This window comes from Phyllobates terribilis, unplaced genomic scaffold, assembly GCF_046119375.1.
Source record: "Phyllobates terribilis strain yellow unplaced genomic scaffold, ASM4611937v1 Scaffold_5__5_contigs__length_657084704, whole genome shotgun sequence".
In the NCBI taxonomy this organism is placed as follows: domain Eukaryota; kingdom Metazoa; phylum Chordata; class Amphibia; order Anura; family Dendrobatidae; genus Phyllobates; species Phyllobates terribilis.
This window is the reverse complement of record NW_027362765.1, coordinates 56,977,413-56,998,047: the sequence shown is the minus strand read 5'-3', so window position 1 is coordinate 56,998,047 and position 20,635 is coordinate 56,977,413. Positions and strand designations below refer to the sequence as shown.

General features: G+C 43.7%; 1 pseudogene; it reads left to right on the top strand.

Annotated features, from left to right (window-relative positions):
• Nucleotides 1–797: 797 nt before the first annotated feature.
• The window catches only part of LOC141271443 (uncharacterized), a 255,758-nt pseudogene continuing 235,920 nt past the window's right edge, over nt 798–20,635 (top strand).

Below are 20,635 nucleotides of genomic sequence, written 5' to 3'. Positions count from 1 at the left end.
GTACTGTATTCCTGCATTGATGATGGTTCTGGTGATATATTCAAGTACTAATGGTGGTTCTGGCGCTGTATTAATGTACTGAAGGTGGATCTGGTGATGTATTCCTTTACTGATGGTTGTTGTGATGATGTACTCCTGTACTGGTGATGGTTCTGGTAATGTATTCTTGTACTGATAGTGGCTCTGGTGCTGTATTCATGTACTGATGGTTTTCATGCTGTGGTAATGTAGATGTAGAAATCCGTAATTTGTAAGTAGATCATTATAGAGTCAGTATGCTGTCCATTGCACATGAACTACACTGAAAGAAGGTTAAACAAGTATTTGACTAAAGCTCCAATATACTTCAGACTGCGGTCTGCTGAATGGTGGTTCAGGTGATTGTTTGGTTGGCAGTTATCTCACCCAACTCTTCCATACACATGACCTTTCTCTCTTTAGTCCGAGCACACCTCTGTTCTCTATGAAAGAGCTGCTGTCAGATATCTCTGGCGGCGCCTGATTGATCTCCTAGCACAGGTCATACACACATGGCTCTGCTCCATACACCTCGTACATACACGACGCTGCTCCGTACACCTCATACACACACAGCTCCGCTCCGCACACCTCGTACACACGCGGCTCCGCTCCGTACACCTCGTACACACACGACTCTGCTACATCCACACTGTAAACCCCTCCTGACCCCACACATAAACTTCACCTCATCCAGCACCATGACAACCAGCACAGCAGAGTCCTGCATCCACTGAGGCCCATGATCATGTGACCCCTGACTCCTCCCCTCCTGTGACCTCATCACAGGTCCTGTGCGCACAGAACAGCCATATATGTGGTGGCGGCTCTGCAGGTGGAGGTATGTGGAGATCCCCCATTATTGGGTGCAGGGCATATTAACCCCTTCACTGCTGGCCATTATCACAGACCGGGAGCCATATTCTCTTTATTTTCTATCGCAGCTATTCCGGGATTCATATAACTTCATGATTAATATTTACCATATTTTTAATTTCATTAGAGGCAATACCATTTTCTTCTGTTATTTTACAGATTTTTCATATTTATGCAGATAAAATGTGAACTAAGGCTTATTTATTTTTAGTGTTACGGGAAATTTGTAAGCCCCGGTGCGTCAGCCACGTCAGTAATCTGTGGTCTCTGGGCTCGTGCTGCAGAGTGAAAAGCCGGGATGCCGCAGGTAGGAGGTGGTTCTTACGGCTTCAGAGACCACAGATCAGTGACGTTGCCGATGGACCAGGGTCTGTGAATTGATTCATTGCAACTCTACTATAATGGGCTCCCAATCCCCCTCATCTCTCACTGTGGCCAGCTTTGTATTCACCTGTATGGTCGGGCATACACCTGTACAGTTGCTCCATTAATTGCTTTTGGGAATGGAAGAGATAGGCGGGTAGAGCACTCAGCTATTTCCGTCACTCCCATAGAAAATTCCTTTAAATTTGCATTTACATGGTTTTCTTGATGTAATATTGATAATTGTGGCATAATCCACTGTAGTATTTATGAGATGGCATGGTTTAAAAGAAAGAAACTCTTGTATAAATGTGGCCTCCTCGATCCAGATGTTGATGTGAACACTCTATTTATGGAGTCTTTGTGACCGAAACAATTCTTGCACATTCACCAATCAGCAGGTTCGACAGCCGCTGATATTACCCAGTTTACAGAAGCAGAACACGGGAGCTGTGCCTACACAATTGCTGCCGGGATTGCTACCCTGATGCCAGCACCCACCCTGTTTTGGCACCTCGGAGGCTCTACAACTACGATATGGTGTCTAAAATTTATTCCACCAAATTCATGCTCCAAAATTGAAATCGACCCTCTAAGTGCCCAAACAGTAGAAAACAAGCACTTATTTAGTATCCATTATTTTGTTTGCTGTTATAGCACCTGACGGGCTCAGCAAATTCAGCATGACGTCCACAATCCATTCCTGCCAAATGTACGCTTCAAAAATTTAATTGCGTTACTTCCTGTCCGAGCCCTGCCATGTGCCCAAACACTAGTTTCCGACTACACATGGGGTATCTATGTACTCAAGAGAAATTGTGTTGGCCGTTTTCTCGTTTCTCCCTTGTGAAATTGAAAAATTTGGGCTATTTTTCATTTCTTTTTTCCAATTGCATTAATTCCTGTGAAGCATCTAAAGAGTTAACAAACTTTCTGAATGCGACTTTGAATACATTTAGGGGTGCATATTTTAAAATTGGGTCTTGTTTGTGTGTTTTCTGACATATATAGGCCATTCAAAGTCACTTCAAAAGTTAAGTGGTACATAAGCATATAGGTTTTGTAAATTTAATTGAAAAAATGAAAAATTGCTTTTAAACTTTTGACCCTTTTAACATTCTAAAAAAAAAAGTATTTTCAGGAATGATAATGAATGATGTAAAGGAGACATGTGGTGAATGTTATATATAAACTATTTTGTGTGGTATGACTATCTATTTTAAGGGTATAAAAATTCTAAGTTTTAAAGTTGCATATTTTTCTAAATATTTACCTTTTTTTTTTAGATATTTTTATAAATAAAAATAAACGCAAATCTTATGAACTTAAATTTAGTAATATAATGAAGTACAATGGGTCATAAAAAAACAGTTTTAGGCCTCATTCACACGTCCGTGATAAAATCGTACCGGTGTCATCAGTGTTTTGGATCAGTGTGTCATGAGTGTATGGTCCGTGTGTCCATTTTTACCATCAGTGTGTCATCAGTGTTTTTCATACATGAATAAATATACAGTGGGTACGGAAAGTATTCAGACCCCTTTAAATTTTTCACTCTTTGTTTCATTGCAGCCGTATGTAAATTCTAAAAATTTCATTTTTTTTCTCATTAAAGTACACTCTGCACCCAATCTTGACTGAAAAAAAAACAGAAGTGTAGAAATTTTTGCAAATTTATTAAAAAAGAAAAACTGAAATATCACATGGTCATAAGCATTCAGACCTTTTGTTCAGTAATGAGTAGAAGCACCCTTTTGAGCTAGTACAGCCATGAGTCTTCTTGGGAATGATGCAACAAGTTTTTCACACCTGGATTTGGGGATCCTCTGCCATTCTTCCTTGCAGATCCTCTACAGTTCCGTCAGGTTGGATGGTGAACGTTGGTGGACAGCCATTTTCAGGTCTTTTCAGAGATGCTCAATTGGGTTTAGGTCAGGGCTCTGGCTGGACCAGTCAAAAATGGTCACAGAGTTGTTCTGAAGCCACTCCTTTGTTATTTTAGCTGTGTGCTTTGGGTCATTGTCTTGTTCGAAGGTGCACCTTCGGCCAAGTTTGAGTTCCTGAGCACTCTGGAAGAGGTTTTCATCCAGGATATCTCTGTACTTGGCCGTATTCATGTTTCCTTCAATTGCAATCAGTCGTCCTGTCCCTGCAGCTGAAAAACACCCCCATACCATGATGCTGCCACCTTGTTTCACTGTTGGGATTGTATTGGGCAAGTGATGAGCAGTGCCTGGTTTTCTCCACACATACCGCTTAGAATTATCACCAAAAAGTTCTATCTTCGTCTCATCAGACCAGAGAATCTTATTTCTCATAGTCTGGGAGTCCTTCATGTGTTTTTGAGCAAACTCTATGCTGGCTTTCATATGTCTTGCACTGAGGAGAGGCTTCCGTCGGGCCACTCTGCCATAAAGGCCCGACTAGTGGAGGGCTGCAGTGATAGTTGACTTTGTGGAACTTTCTCCCATCTCCCTACTGCATCTCTGGAGCTCAGCCACAGTGATCTTGGGGTTCTTCTTTACCTCTCTCACCAAGGCTCTTCTCCCACGATTGCTCAGTTTGGCTGGACGGCCTGGTCTAGGAAGACTTCTGGTGGTCCCAAACTTCTTCCATTTAAGGATTATGGAGGCCACTGTGCTCTTAGGAACCTTGAGTACTGCAGAAATTCTTTTGTAACCTTGGCCAGATCTGTGCCTTGCTACAGTTCTGTCTCTGAGCTCTTTGGGCAGTTCCTTTGAGCTCATGATTCTTATTTGTTCTGACATGCACTGTGAGCTGTGAGGTCTTATATAGACAGGTGTGTGCCTTTCCAAATCAAGTCCTATCAGTTTAATTAAACAAAGCTGGTCTCCAATGAAGGAGTAGAACCATCTCAAGGAGGATCACAAGAAAATGGACAGCATGTGACTTAAATATGAGTGTCTGAGCAAAGGGTCTGAATACTTATGACCATGTGATATTTCAGTTTTTCTTTTTAAATAAATTTGCAAAAATTTCTACATTTCTGTTTTTTTTTTCAGTCAAGATGGGGTGCAGAGTGTACTTTAATGAGAAAAAAAATTAACTTTTTAGAATTTACCAAATGGCTGCAATGAAACAAGAGTGAAAAATGTAAAGGGGTCTGAATACTTTCTGTACCCACTGTATAAATGACAAAGCTTCTCCTATACTTTGCAATGTTAAATGCGCACAGCACATGGGTCACACACTGATGCCATCGATGTGCTGTATGTGTTTTTAAAGGACCCATAAACTTATATTGGCGCTTTTCATCCGTGATACCAAAAAACAATAAACATGTGAATAGCAAAATTTTAAAAAAATGATCATATAAACGTGAATAGTAAAATTAAAAAAAAAAATCATATAAAATATATATCAAACATGCGACACGCCAACTTCTACCCACCCCAGGGTTTCACCTGTTGGCTTCTTCTGTTTGCAAGATCTATCTATAGTTTTCCCGGAGAATAAATCCCAGCACAGGGAAAATGGGAAACCTCCATATACAGTTGAAACCAGAAGTTTGCATACACTATATAAAAATACACATATGAATGTTTTTCTCAATATCTGACATGGAATCAGAATAAACCTTTCCCCTTTTAGGTCAATTAGGATTACCATAATTTTTCATATTTGACAAATGCCAGAATATTGAGAGAGAGAGAGAGAGAGAGAATGTTTTAAGGCATTTTTATTACTTACTGCAATGTCAAAAGTTTACATACACTAAGATCACTATGCCTTTAAAGAATTGTGGACTGCCCATATGATGATGTCATGTGTTTGGAAGTTTTTTGGCAGCATCTGAGTCAATAAGAGTTACACCTGTGGATGTATTTTAAAGTACACCTGAAACACACTGCTTCTTTGTGTAGCATCATGGGAAAGTCTAAAGAAATCAGCCAAGATATCAGGAAGAGAATTATGGACTTGCACAAGTCTAGCTCATCCTTGGGTACAATTTCAAGATACCTGAAGGTGCCTCGTTCATCTGTACAAACAATCATACGCAAGTACAAATAAGATGGGAATGTCCAGCCATCATACCGCTCAGGAAGGAGACTGGTTCTGTGTCCCAGAGATGAACGTGCTTTTGTCCGATATGTGCTTATCAACCCAAGCACAAAAGCAAAAGACCTTGTGAAGATGATGGCCGAAGCTATTAAGATTGTGTCAATATCCACAATGAAACGAGTACTGTATCAACATGGACTGAAGGCCACTCTGCCAGGAAAAAGCCATTACTCCAAAAGAAACATAAAAAAGCCACATTAATGTTTACAAATGCACACGGGAACAAAGACCTAAATTTTTGGAGGCATGTCCTGTGGTGTGATGAAACTAAAATTTAACTTTTTGGGCATAATGACCATCGTTACGTTTGGAGGAAAAAGGGAGAAGCTTGGAAGCATAAGAACACCATCCCAACTGTGAAACACTGGGGTGGCAGCATCATGTTGTGGGGTTGTTTTGCTGCAGGAGGGACTGGTGCACTTCACAATAGATGGCATCATAAAAAAAAGATGATTATGTGGCAATACTGAAGCAACATCTCAAGACAGCAGCCAGGAAGTTAAAGCTTGGGCGGAAATGGGTCTTCCATATGGACAATGACCCGAATCATTCTGCCAAAATGGTAATAAAGTGGCTTAAGGATAACAAAGTCAATGTTTTGGAGTGACCATCACAAAGCCCTGATCTCAATCCTATTGAAAATGTATGGGCAAAGCTGAAAAGGCAGGTGCGAGCTAGGTGCCCTACAAACCTTGATCAGTTGCCAGTTTCATCAGGAGGAATAGGCCCAAATTCCGACCAAATATTGTAAGAAGCTTATGGAGAGATATCCCAAACGTTTGACCCAAGTCGTTCAGTTTAAGGGCAAAGGTACCAAATACTAATGAAATGTATGTAAACTTTTGACTTTGCAGTAAGTAATAAAAATGCCTTAAAACATTCTCTCTCGCTCATTATTCAGGCATTTGGCAAATATTAAAAATTATGGTAATCCTAATTGAAATAAAACGGGAAAGGTTTATTCTGATTGCATGTCAGATATTGAGAAAAACATGCATATGTGTCTTTTTATATAGTGTATGTAAACTTCTGATTTCAACTGTAGGTGGTAATGCAGTTCGTGTAGGACTCTTATGACTTTTTATTGAATATCCCCTACAGTATTGAAGATGCCGATCTTAATGTATGTGACAGACTTAAGTACTTAATGCAATGCAGCAACTAAAATTGATATTCATGTAAAAAAGTCTGATATATAGGATGTAGTTTGCTTTGGAACAGAAGACTCCACTTCAATACCACTGGCCTCAGCACTCATGTGTCATCATCATTGCCTAGGCCAGTGATTGGCTGCATCGTTCATGTGCACATGATCGAATTTCAGAAGCGATTTATTGTTTTGGATTTTTTATTAGCGCTCCAAATTGCCTGCCGGTAGGCAAACTTAATAAAACCCCAGATAACGCCTTTAAATAAGGTGTAATTTTTTCTTATCATGTTCTTAGGCTGGTGAAGACAGGCATTATCAGCCTGTGTGAGCCATACTCATGACTGTAATGGACATGTATTTTGAGGTCTGAGGCAGTAGGCCTTACACCTGGACAACTACTAAGAAGCCATAATATAGAGACAAGCAAATCTTTTGAAATTCAAATTCACTGGATTTGTTTAACTTTTTTTATTCTAAAAAGTTGATTTGCAGCAAATCAAATCCTTTCCAATCGCAATACTGCAAAATTGCTAATTGTCCGTAAAAGACTTGCGTAACACCATGAGATGTCTTGGGACTGCATTGAACCCTTTTCAAGTTCTTTAAAGGAAACACATTCTTAGTAATGTGCAATAGACCTCAACATATATGGCTAATGGTAAATGGATGGTAACAGGAGGTAATCAACAACCTGTTTAATAACACACTGCAATCATAGACTTTTTATGCTTTTTCAACATGTTTGCCATTAGGAAAGACAAGGAGCAATGGTTTATTATTAACAAGCTGTCCAGAAATTATCTCTATTTTCAGATCAGCCACAAATTTGCTCATTTGAAAATAAAGAAGCAATCCAAAAATGATACTTTTTTACGGGAGCAGCAATAGGTTTGCTCTTTTGAAAGTGAAGAAGCAATGGCTTATTAAAAAATGTATCCATAAATTATCCCTTATTTGGTAGAAGTTTCTGAGTCATTTACCCAAGTTAGGGTTACCAGCAGCAGTGCAGTATAGCAATAGAACACAATGGACAACCAGGATATGTATGTGGCTATTTATCGGGAGCAGTAGCACACAGTGTACAATTTGATGGGAAATGCATGAAGATGTCCATCTGTGTGGGTCCAGCGCTAGCAGCAAATGCACAGTATAGATATAATGTGATGGACAGAGTGAGGAGGATCAGCACTAGCAGCAGCTCAACAGTGTAGAACACAATAGAAAACAGGCATTTTTTATTTCTGGTCTAATCATTTGCATTAGATGCAGTAATGAAAATCGTCCGTGATCCATTCCTTAGTGATTTTGACAAATGGAAGGTTTTCCACACTTGCAGGGAACAATCTGGTGCACTTCGGAGTGACAAAGCCACCTACCATAGTGAATACTCTCTCTGACAATACTCCAGAGGCTGGCAAGGCAGTATGCCTTTTGCAAACTGGGCCATTACTTGCGGTTGTTTTAATCTGCTTGCAAAAAAGTCCATGGAGTCAGGACCCTGTGTATCTGTCCATGAATGTCCAGGTACGACTCAACCTGGCTGATCAGGCAGTGCATCTCTGTTTGCTTATGTGCATCAGGTTCGCACAGCAGCAGATAAAACATATGGTCCATCATGTCATATAAACTGTAACTACTACAGCTTTGGCTACTTGTTGAAGCCCAAGCACTGGCACAGGAGAAGAAGTGTTGTGCCAGTGCTCTGTGGAGCAAAGACTGTTCTGGTCAGCTGTACAGCTTATCCTGGTAATGTGCCATCTTTGACTTCCTTTTGGAAGCTGATAAAATTTTCCCTAATAATGATTTTATAGTGATGGTCTAAAAGCATGGTTATCCCCTTCCTGGATGCCAATAATATGCCTGTCAAACCACAAGCAATTGAGCATACATCTTGTCATGCTTGCCTCATTAGTTTGCTTTCCCCACCCCTCTGCAACGGTTAGTCATGGCTAGATTCATTGTTATCATCTGTTTTAGATTGACAGCCTTGTTCGGTGGATATGCCTTGAATAATTCTTCAATGTATTGCTGCAAATAACATTGACATAGAGAGTACCCAACAAACCCCAGGGCCACGATGAACATATAGAAGTTGCTGTTCTTCCTCCATTCTCTGTTGCATACTTGTGCGTGTTTTGTCAAAGTTCTGTCTACTGACAGCAGTCTGTTTGAAAGGCTTCATTAGGTTACACACCTAATGAAGGTTTCTGGTGAGCATGTTACGCTACATAAGAATGGTTGACTTACCAAGATACTTTTCTTGCCATGGCCACCACCCTATTCAAGCGGGAATATTTCTTGAAGAAATTTTACTTTATTATATTTAGGACGTGGGCAAAAGAGTGAGGATGTGTAATGGTACTCTGCCCAAATGTAGAGCAGCCACAATGTTCCAGGCATTCTTCTTATGACAGTGCCCAGTTGCTTTTTACAAAGAGCCATACAGTGTGACATTTGCTGCTTAATTCAGAGGAGCAGCTCATCCCATGTATAACTTTTCTTGTCCATTCTTAAAATCTGTAAAACAGCTCGTCAGTGCTTAAGTTTACAAGAATGAAAAGTGCTGGAAGTAGATGCAACACTGTGCCCTGTATCTATTGGGGATGGAGTAGTGTCTATTGAGGAGGATGTGAAAGAGGAGGTGGATAACCACTGCCTGGCAATGGAAACAGATCTAACATGGAGGCTTCACCACATTTTGCACTGGTGCATCGCTGCTGCTCAAAGCATTCACCCAGTGGGACATGAAAAAACGTGCTGTTCTTGACCAAACTTCCTGCTCCATGTTTCTATGGTGCTCTGCACTCTCAAATTCAATGACAAGTCGAGAGAGCTTGGCATTGAGAGTCAACGTGTTTACATTAGTATTTTTTCATATACATCGAGGTTTTAAACTTTTTTTTAAATTAATGTACAGCTTTCAAGCCACCCTCTAGGCATTTGAATTGTGTATTTCATCTTCTCTGGCCAAGAGATGACTGTCTCATCCAAAAAATCAACTTGAAGAAGTTGTTGTAAAATATCTTCCTTAGTCCCTAGAGTGCTGTGGCTGAAAGTACTAAGTGGTAGAACAGCTAGAGTTATGGTAATGGAATTGAAGGTCCACAATGTAAAATATTAACTGATACAGCAGCAAAAATGTAAAACTGATTCAAACTGATGGTGTCACTGTCAGAGGAAAAATCATCATGCTGTGAATGAGATGAGTGATGTGCCATATATTCAATAATGCATTTCAACCAACTATCGTAATATGCTTCATGGAAGCAAATGAGGACAGTTGCTTGTGCTATTGCCCTGCGCTTGCTTGTACTATTGCCCTGATGCTATTGGTGGTGCTCTTGCTGCTTGTGGCTCCCACATTTTTAGCCAGAGTATGTATTTTTTTTTTGTTTTATACTATCATATACATTGCCATTTATTCTTTTACCTAACTTTTTTACAATAGAATTACATCTTTTCAATATTTTCCACACCAACTATTCTAAACTTTTTATGAGTTTGTACGTCCTCCCCATTATCTCCCTGTGAGGCAGTGACCAGGATCGTATACGAGGAACGTTATATCTCCCCCAGAATGTGCACAGAGACCTATTAAAACCATTGGAGTGCATTGCAGTCACGGACACACCTGCGGCTGCAATGCAGGAATGAAGGTGAGCATGGACCTAGTCAGGCTATCTGGCTAAGGCAGATTAGTAAAAACCTGGCAGGGCCTTCATTTCTGGGAGGAGGTCACAGGAGGCAGTGGGGCGGCCTTCTCCCTCCAACCCGGGTTTTCCAGTGGCTCTTGCCACAAGTCCTTTAAAACCTCTGCACTAAGGATTAGTGTTGTTCTATGTTGGAACCTGCTAGGAACATAGCAGGAAAGCTCAGCAGGACTGAGGGTGGCTGAACCCCTTCCTGGGATCCCTTTGCACCTCTCAGGCTCTGTGCGGCTGGCACGGCCGTCGCCCTTGGCAACCATTGTGTATGGACTTTCTGTTAACCCGGCTGCGAACCGGAGGACTTTCTGTTAACCCGTGAGTTGCTGAAATAAAAGCTGTTTATGTTGGACTTGCTTGGGTCACTGCCTCAGTTACTGCACGGTGTGAACACCGCTGCCTTACAGCTTGGTGGAGAATGCGGGCATAGTGACTGAGGCATACCCTACCGGCCGCCGCATGACCACAATCCGCCCTGCCACCTTTCAGCCTCACCCCATGGACAAAATGGACGAGCTGTTAAAGCAGCTGGTGCTTGCCCAGCAGCAGCAGATGCAGACTCAGCGGCAGCAGCAGGAGCAGTACCAGAGTCTCCAACGGCAACAGCAGGAGCGGGAACAGCATCATAATCAACAGCAGCAGCTGCTGTACCAGCAGCAGCAGAAAACAAACGAACTGTTGCTGCAACAGATTGCTGCCCTGCGGGAGACACCGACGACACCAGCCCCAGAACGTTGCGAAGCCCAGGACAAGGTTCACTCAGCGTTGAGGAAGATGGGACCGGAGGACGATGTGGAAGCCTTCCTGACCATTTATGAGCGCACGGCAGGGCGGGAAAACCTACCAGCCGGCCAGTGGGCAGGAGTGGTGGCTCCTTTTTTGGTCGGCGATGCCCAAAAGGCCTGCTTCGACCTCAGCTGAGAGGACGCCCAGGACTACCAGAGACTCAAAGGTGAGATCCTTGCCCGGCTGGGGGTCAATACATACGTGAGGGCTCAGCGTGTGTTTTCGTGGGCCTATGTGGAGACCCGACCCGCCCGGTCTCAGGCCTATGACCTCCTGCAGCTGGTAAAGAGGTGGCTCCAGCCTGAGACTTTGCCTCCAGCCCAGATGTTGGAGAGGGTGGTGGTTGACCGGCTGGTGAGGACTCTGCCAGCCGCTATCCAACATTGGGTGGGGCAAGGGGACCCCGGCACACTCGACCAGGTGGTCAGCTTGATCGAGCGCTACTCGGCCATTCAGGACTTTACCCGAGAATCTGCCCCCTTGCGGCTGTCACGCCGATCCCTGCCAACCCAAGAGTCGGGAAAGGGGTCGCATCCCTCTGCTGGGGATAGTCAGCACCGTACCCATGCCGAATGGGAACCCCGGAATGAGAGTGGGAGGAGACCGGTTCCCTCACAAACTGTCATAAGACCTAACAGTACCTCCACACTTAGGTGCTGGAGGTGTCAGGGGCTGGGACATGTGGTTGCTAATTGCCCCCTGATTACAGAACCCATGGACTACGGATATAGCCGCCGGGTCTCAATGTATGCCCAGACCGTCTGCACGGCGAGCACAGGACCCCGGGGACAGTGAACTCCAACTATGCCAGGTACTGGTTAATGGGTACCCCACGGAGGCCCTCCTGGACTCAGGGAGCCTTGTGACTTTGGTACATGGGTCGCTGGTGGCAGGAGACAACCCCAGTGGACGGCCCGTCGAGGTTGTGTGTATCCATGGGGACCTCCGAGAGTACCCAACTGCGGAGGTAGCCTTGTCCACGCCATGTGGAGAAATAAAACATGTGGTAGGGGTGGTAAAAACTCTTCCCTATGGGACTGTGTTGGGAAGAGACTTGCCCCTGTTCTGGACTCTGTGGAAAAATAAAATCCACTCTCCCCCGGTAAAATGTGTTACAGGCGCTGTACCCGATGAACCTGAGTCAGGGGAACCTGCCGTAGGGGTGTCCAACCTCGGGACAGAGTGTGACCCCGATAGGTGCTGGCAGGAGAGGTCGAGGAGATCCCCGAGCTGGAAGGGTCCCGGGCCACGTTTGGGACGGCTCAGCTACAGGATCCCACCCTGGCTCAGGTGCGGGAAAGGGTGTTAGAGGTAAGTGACGTAGCGTAGCTCAACAGCCCGGTGCAGATACTGTATTTCCACGCATGGTAATCAACGGTGAGTTGCTCTATAGGATAGATAAGATCAGGGACGAGGTTGTGAAACAGTTAGTGGCACCTCAGTCGTACCGTCGGGCGATTCTGGAGATGGCACACTCACACCTGCTGAGTGGACACCTAAGGGTAAAAAAGACGCTAGAACGTATCTTACCGCAGTTCTTTTGGCCTGGGGTTTACGCGGAGCTCAAAAGGTACTGCGAATCTTGCCCCGAATGTCAGTTGACCGCACCCACCGCAAGTTTCCGTAGCCCATTGGTACCCCTGCCAGTGATAGAGGTACCTTTTGAACGGATTGCAATGGACTTGGTAGGGCCCATGGTAAAATCCGCCCGTGGCCACCAACATATACTGGTGGTCGTCGACTATGCCACCCGGTACCCGGAGGCTATACCACTACGCCACACCTCCGCAAAACGGATTGCACGGGAGCAGTTTGCTATGTTCTGTCGCCTTGGACTACCTAAGGAGGTCCTGACGGATCAAGGGACCCCTTTTATGTCCAAAGTGACAAGGGAACTGTGCAAATTGCTAAAAATTAAACAATTGCGCACCTCGGTGTACCACCCTCAAACCGACGGGCTAGTAGAACGGTTCAATAAAACCCTCAAGTCCATGTTAGAAAAGGTGGTTTCTAAGGACAGGAGGGATTGGGACATGTTACTACCCTATCTGATGTTCGCCGTCCGTGAGGTACCCCAGGCTTCCACAGGATTCTCTCCCTTTGAGTTATTGTACGGCAGACACCCTAGGGGTCTATTGGACGTAGCCAAAGAGACATGGGAACAAGAGCCGACTCCACATAGGAGTATAATTGAACACGTGGCTAGTATGCAGGACCGGATCGTGGCGGTCATGCCCATTGTGAAAGAACATCTGTTAGATGCCCAGGCAGCCCAGAGGCGCACATATAATAAAAGGGCCAGAGTCGGGTCTTTTAGCAAGGGCGATCGGGTGTTAGTTCTGGTACCCACAACCGAGAGTAAACTCATGGCCAAGTGGCAAGGGCCATATGAGGTTCGAGAAAAAGTGGGGGAGGTAAATTACCGGGTGTATCAGCCCGGAAGAAGGAAACCTGAGCAGCTTTACCATGTAAACCTGCTGAAACCTTGGAAAGACAGAGAGTGTTTAGTTACAGACGTCATCCCGGGCATATCGCTAGAGAGTTCTCTACCTTCAGCCAGGGAAGCGTCCAAGGGGGAGGCCCTCACTAAACAGCAGCGACGGGAGGCTCGCTCGCTAGTGCAGCACAATACCGACGTGTTCTCAGAGCTACCGGGTAGGACTACGGTGATCCAACATGACATTGTCACCGAACCTGGGGTAAGGGTTCGAATGAGACCGTACCGGGTACCCGAAGCCCGGAGGCAAGCCATCACGGCTGAGGTAAAATAAATGCTTCAGCTAGGCATCATAGAGGAGTCACAGAGTGAGTGGGCTAGCCCCATCGTACTGATTCCAAAATCAGACGGATCGTTACGCTTCTGTAGCGATTTCCGGAAATTGAATGAAGTGTCAAATTTTGACCTCTATCCAATGCCCAGGGTGGACGAGCTGATTGAGAGACTGGGGCAGGCCCAGTACTTTACCACGCTCGATCTCACCAAGGGTTACTGGTAGGTACCTCTCACAGATTCGGCAAAGGGAAAAACCGCCTTCGTAACTCCGGAGGGTCTATACTACTATGTGGTCTTACCTTTTGGGTTACATGGGGCCCCGGCTACGTTCCAGAGATTGATGGACATAGTGCTAAAGCCTCATCAAGAGTACGCGTCCGCGTATTTAGATGACATTATCATCTTTAGCACTGACTGGCATGCGCACCTATCCCAGGTACAAGCGGTTCTGGATTCTCTCAGAACTGTGGGGTTAACGGCAAATCCAAAAAATGTGCGATAGGGCTAGAGGAAGCCAGATATTTGGGGTATGTGATAGGCCGAGGAGCTATTAAGCCCCAAATCAATAAAGTTGAGGCCATAAGAAACTGGCCTAAACCGTCAAGTACAAAGCAGGTGAGGGCGCTCCTTGGCATCCTGGGGTATTACCGCCGGTTTATACCTAATTTTGCTGGGGGAACGGCGGCCCTGACTGATCTCTTGAAAGGAAAAAAATCAGTAATGGTTCAGTGGAACCCTAAGGCAGAAGAAGCTTTTCAGTCCATGAAGTTGGCCCTGTGTGGACAGCCAGTCCTCATTAACCCCAACTTCAAGTAAACCTTCATTGTACAGACAGATGCCTCGGAGGTAGGCCTAGGAGCCGTATTGTCACAAAAAGTGAATGGTGAAGAGCACCCGGTCACCTACTTGAGTATAAAACTTGTCCCGGCAGAGAAAAACTATAGTGTGGTAGAGAAGGAGTGTTTGGCTATTAAGTGGGCCTTGGAATCGCTACGTTATTATTTACTCGGGCGCCAGTTCCGCTTGGTGACGGACCACTCACCCTTGGTATGGATGAGAAATGCAAAGGAGAGGAATGCGCGAGTCACCAGGTGGTTCCTGTCACTGCAAAATTTCAGTTTTTCTGTAGAACATCGCCCTGGGAAGTCGCAGGGAAATGCGGATGCCCTGTCCCGGGCACCCTGTATGATGGCAAATGTTCAACCCCACAAGTTTGAACATAGGGGGGGGATATGTGAGGCAGTGACCGGGATCGTATACGAGGGACGTTATATCTCCCCCAGAATGTGCACAGAGACCTATTAAAACCATTGGAGTGCATTGCAGTCACGGACACACCTGCGGCTGCAATGCAGGAATGAAGGTGAGCATGGACCTAGTCAGGCTATCTGGCTAAGGCAGATTAGTAAAAACCTGGCAGGGCCTTCATTTCTGGGAGGAGGTCACAGGAGGCAGTGGGGCGGCCTCCTCCCTCCAACCCGGGTTTTCCAGTGGCTCTTGCCACAAGTCCTTTAAAACCCCTGCACTAAGGATTAGTGTTGTTCTATGTTGGAACCTGCTAGGAGCATAGCAGGAAACCCTCAGCAGGACTGAGGGTGGCTGAACCCCTGCCTGGGATCCCTCTGCACCTGTCAGGCTCTGAGCGGCCGGCACGGCCGTCGCCCTCGGCAACCATTGTGTATGGACTTTCTGTTAACCCGGCTGCGAACCGGAGGACTTTCTGTTAACCCGTGAGTTGCTGAAATAAAAGCTGTTTATGTTGGACTTGCTTGGGTCACTGCCTCAGTTACTGCACGGTGTTATCACCGCCGCCTTACACTCCCGTAAATGTATTATTACATGGGATTGTTAATGATTTCTCATCGGCTCATCTTCTTCTCCTTCAGGTCCCTATAATATCAGATCCTCTTAGTGGTTATCTTCTATATAAGAGAATTTTCCAGATTGACCTGTCAAGGATGGATAAGGACAGGGTCAAGATAGCGGAGAGGATATTACACCTCACCCTAGAGATCCTCTTCCGGCTTACTGGAGAGGTGAGAGATTCTGATGACGTCACATTACATCATTCTTATCTATGGGAATAACAGATGGACAGAACTGGAGAGGTGAGGACTCTGGAAATGTCTGTAGTGAGATTTATCTATGTGTCTCTCCATAACCAGGATTACACAGCAGGGAAGAAGGCTTCTACTGAGCGCTGTCAGGCCCCTGTGTCTGAGGGATGGGAAAGAACCCTGAGCCCAATCACGGAGCCTCCACCTCACCCCCTGATACATGAGGACATCAATGACCAGAAGATCCTAGAACTCACCTACAAGATGATTGAGCTGCTGACTGGAGAGGTGACACTCCTGGGAATGCTGGGAAATTATACAGTAACGCTATGAAGGGATCGGGGGGATGACTGTTTTATTGTATGTGTCAGGTTCCTATAAGGTGTCAGGATGTCACCGTCTATTTCTCCATGGAGGAGTGGGAGTATTTAGAAGGACACAAAGATCTGTACAAGGACATCATGATGGAGGTTCCCCAGCCTCTCACATCACCAGGTAATAGACAGGACTAAATACACACGGCCTATAATTATCTGTATGTAAAGAATGAATTCAGTCCCTGTATGTGTTTGCTCCAGTTCTATCCAGTAAGAGGACACCAGAGAGATGTCCCCGTCCTCTTCTTCCAGAGGACTGTAAACAAGAAGATCCCAATGTTCCTCAGGATCATCAGGTAGATGGAGAGAAGGTGTCATGAGTTCTCCCCTATGATGTGTAGAAGGCTATGAAGGACTTGTGTTCTGTTGTATTGAACAGTTTCATACACTGAATGGTCAATTTATTAGCGATACTTGCCTTTTCATTACTAAAACTTCTTTGTATGGAAATTAGACTCATAACCCTGAGTGCTGCATAATATCAAGTGAGCAAGCTTTGAGTTAATCAGCTTCAGCATGAATCCACATTAGAATGGGACTATTGAGTGATCCGAGCTACTTCAAATGCAGAATGGTCATCAGTGCTAGATTAGCCGGGGGATAGTTTTTCAAAAGCTGAGAATCTTGTTTTACTTGCTTTAATTGAGGAAAACATCCAATGAAAGGGGATGCGGTGGATGTAAACAACTTATCGATGAAGGGTGTTCGAGGAGGATATCAAAAATCATTCTGAGGAACAAGAGGTGCACAGTTATATAAGTTTCAGCTGAGTACAACACTGATGCTTTCACAAATGTGTCCGAATGCATAACTCATCATTCGTTCTCTTCTATGGGCTATAACATCAGATGACCATTTTGAATGACAATGCTGTCTAAATAGCAATGCAACTCCAGTGGTAAAACCTCAAAAATTATATCAGCGAGCAGTGTGAAGGTTTCCTCAGATAAATCCAGACCTGCTGATGGGAGTGCCAGAATTTGGTTCAACCAGTATGAATCAATGAACCCTTCCTGTTGGGCATTAACAGTTCAGACTGGTGCAGGTGGAGTAATGGAGGGAGGAATGTTCTCTTGGTATTACTAGTACCTGTGATACATATTGATGGTTGTTTGGACACTAGGGATTATCCATGTGGTCATCCAATTTCATGGCAGATGCTTATTCTAAGGCAGAAGGACAATTTCAGATGGACAATACACCAAACCATAAGGGTCCCATAGTCGTGGATTGCTTCCAGGAACTTGACAACAATTTTTTTTTTGCCACATTTCCCTGACCTTTGCAGTCACCAGATCTTAATCCTACAAGACAAGATGGAATGAGCTGTTTTAGAGTGTATTAGTACCTCTATCTGATGTGCATCAACTGCGAGAGCTATCCTGACCGGATGGGCTAATATCCCTGGAGAACAATTTCGAGACCTAGTGTAATCTATGATGTCACAAATTGCTGCTGTTCTGAAAGCCAAAGGAGCTCTGATGAGCTAGTAGATGGGTGTCTCTAATAAAGTGTCCATTCAGTGCATGTTTTATACTTGGTAGAGATGAGAGGATTAAGGCTCAACATACTGTATTCAGTTATGTGCAAAATTATAGCAGTGTGTTTAAAACAACCAACAAAAAGCTCAATCCTCACAATAGCATTTATTTTCATATCCACAAAGCCACAGGGAGCTGCATATTCAATTCAAAATATAAACATGAATAAAATATACATTTTTAAATTGAAAATGAAGAAAAAGGAATAATAGGGTGCTCAAAAAATAGCAGTGTCTGCATTTTCATTTACAAACTCGAATATTTCCAGTATAAAGTGAAATTTCTTTACAAACTTAGCTTTTCTGTTAATCACTAAACTAAAATGTAGTTTTATAACCTTTATTTCTGATAACTGCTTTACTTCTGCGTGGCATGGAGTCAACTAACATCTGACACCTGCGAACAGATATTCCATCCCAAGCTGACTAGACTACATTCCACAGTTATTTTGCATTCTTAGGTTTTGTATCAAAAACAAAATTTTTGATGTCACTCCCACAAATTCTCAATCGGATTGAACTCTGGGGATTAGGCAGCCACTTCATAACATCACTCTTGTTGGTCTGGAGCCAAGATATCTCCCATTTGTTGCTTTGCTTGGAGTCGTTGTCCGACTTAAACACACATTTTAAGGGCATTTTTTCTTCATCATAAGGCAACATGACCTATTCCAGTATTTTGATACATTCCAACTAGTCCATGGTGCCTGATATGTGATAAATGGGCCCAATTCCATAGTATGAGAAACATCTCCAAACCTTTATGCTTGCACATCCATATTTTACAGTCTTCAAAGTGTACTGTGGCTTGAATTCAGTGTTTATGGGTCGTCTCACAAACCTTTTGCCGCCTTTATACCTAATAAGAACAATCTTGCTCTCATCTGTCCATAGAATGTTGAGACACTTCTCTTTAGGCCAACCAATGTGTTTTTTGGCCAACTGTAACCTTTTCACCACATGTCTTTTTTTCATCAATCGTACTTTACAAGGTGTCAGGACTCATACCCAGCAGCTCTTGTGCACCAGGCGGCAGCTCTTACCGCTGAGCTATTCAGCTTGCTGGACAGTTCCAGGCTAACCTAGATTCTAGTACTAGTGATGTTCTTGAGCAGCTCCACCCTATGTTGTTCCTGATTGGTTTTATCCTGATTGAACACCCTATTTAAATCCGGCCTGGCATCTCCTTCCTTGCGAGATTATTGAGCTCCCAGTCATTAGCCCAGCTCTCCCTTTACCTGCTGCCTCATACGAGACTATACTGCTATCCCTGTGTATCCACTCCTGGCATTTCCTGACTACGCAACCTGCTAAATCCTTCAAGACTATTCTGCTAATCCTGTGTATCCACTCCTGGCTTATCTATGCTATCTGCCGGTGCTGCCCCTAGTGGTTGCAATACCACTACGCCAATCCAAGTCAGTTCCTAACACAAGGGTTTCTTGGAAATAGTTTGGCTTCATGTAGGCTTATTCTGAGGGTTGCAGGACTCACAGGTAACTGAAGATCTTCTTTGATCTCCCTGGAGCAGATCATTGGATGTTTCTTTGCCATTCTTGTGACTCTATGATCTATTGCGATGATAGGAAAAGAAATACTATCATGTGTTTTGGGTTTTGTTTGCCATTTTAAAGTATTAGAAATCTTTTTAGCTGAGCAGCCAATTATTTTCTGCACTTTATATGTTTTCCCCTTTCCAAACAACTTCTTGATCAAAGTTCTTTCTCCTTCAGTACAATGTCTGGAATGACCCATTTTACTCACTGCACAAAGGCTACAACCAGCAGGTACATTTACTGCCCTCCTTTAAATAAGGGCCTTAATTGACACCTGTTTCTTCTCAGAATAAATGACCTCACTAATTGAACTCTGCACTGCTATTAATTAGAACACCCTCCTTTTGTTAACTGAGTTAATTACACCCAATTAGCAGTGTGCATGTCATGACTGTTGATTCTGTTCGTTGCCCATTACTTGCCTTCACATAGCCATGATTTTTTTCCCATGTTATATAATCTTTTCTGCCAAAACAGTAATTAAACACAATAATGATGTTAGACTGCTTTTATTTTGCACATAACTGTATATCAGATGTCTGGATTTACAATTGGAGGCTGATGGTTGAAATTAGGAGCCATCAGGTTGGTAATTTATACAGGACATCATGTTAATTTATGATCTTTTCTATTTTTCTAAATCAATTTGCATGACTTCTCCATCTGTCTATAACTTTTAAAATTGTTATTAAAGGGTAAAGATCTGACCCAAATTAATACTACAGAGACATATGTGAGGGGTGATGAGCGGTGTAAAGAGGAGATTACTACTGATAACTTCCCAGGTGAGTAATAGTCTCTAAGGTTACAGATTGTACTCATTCACTGGCTGCTGCAATTACGGTATGTGTTGAAGTTTTTGGGTATGTTGCACAGGTATTTTATATATTTTTTTTATCTACAAAGTTTCAGTGGGTAATATTGAAGTGACACTTTTTTCAACTAAAAAAAAAAATACATGTCCAATCTCCGTACATTCTGTTCTGGGCATAAAGATATGTACAGTAATTTCTGAAGCTAATGACTGGCCGGAACAGAGACACATTGGTCACCGCTGTGGTCAGTGATCAATCACATGTCTATCTGGCTGGAAGTACGGAGATTGTCGGAGTAACTGGGTAGCAGTGGAAAAGGAATGGCAGGGAATCCGAAAGATAAGTACTCTATGTTCTATTATTCTAACTACTTCTTAACCATGAGAAAGGTTTTCAGTCATAACCGAAACGCCACCATTATGGGCTATTAAATAGCACTTTTGTTTCCTCTCCATCTTCCAAGGGTTAAATCTTTTTTATTTTTCCATCAACATACCTGTATGAGGGCTTGTTTATTTTATTTTATTTTTTTTTACC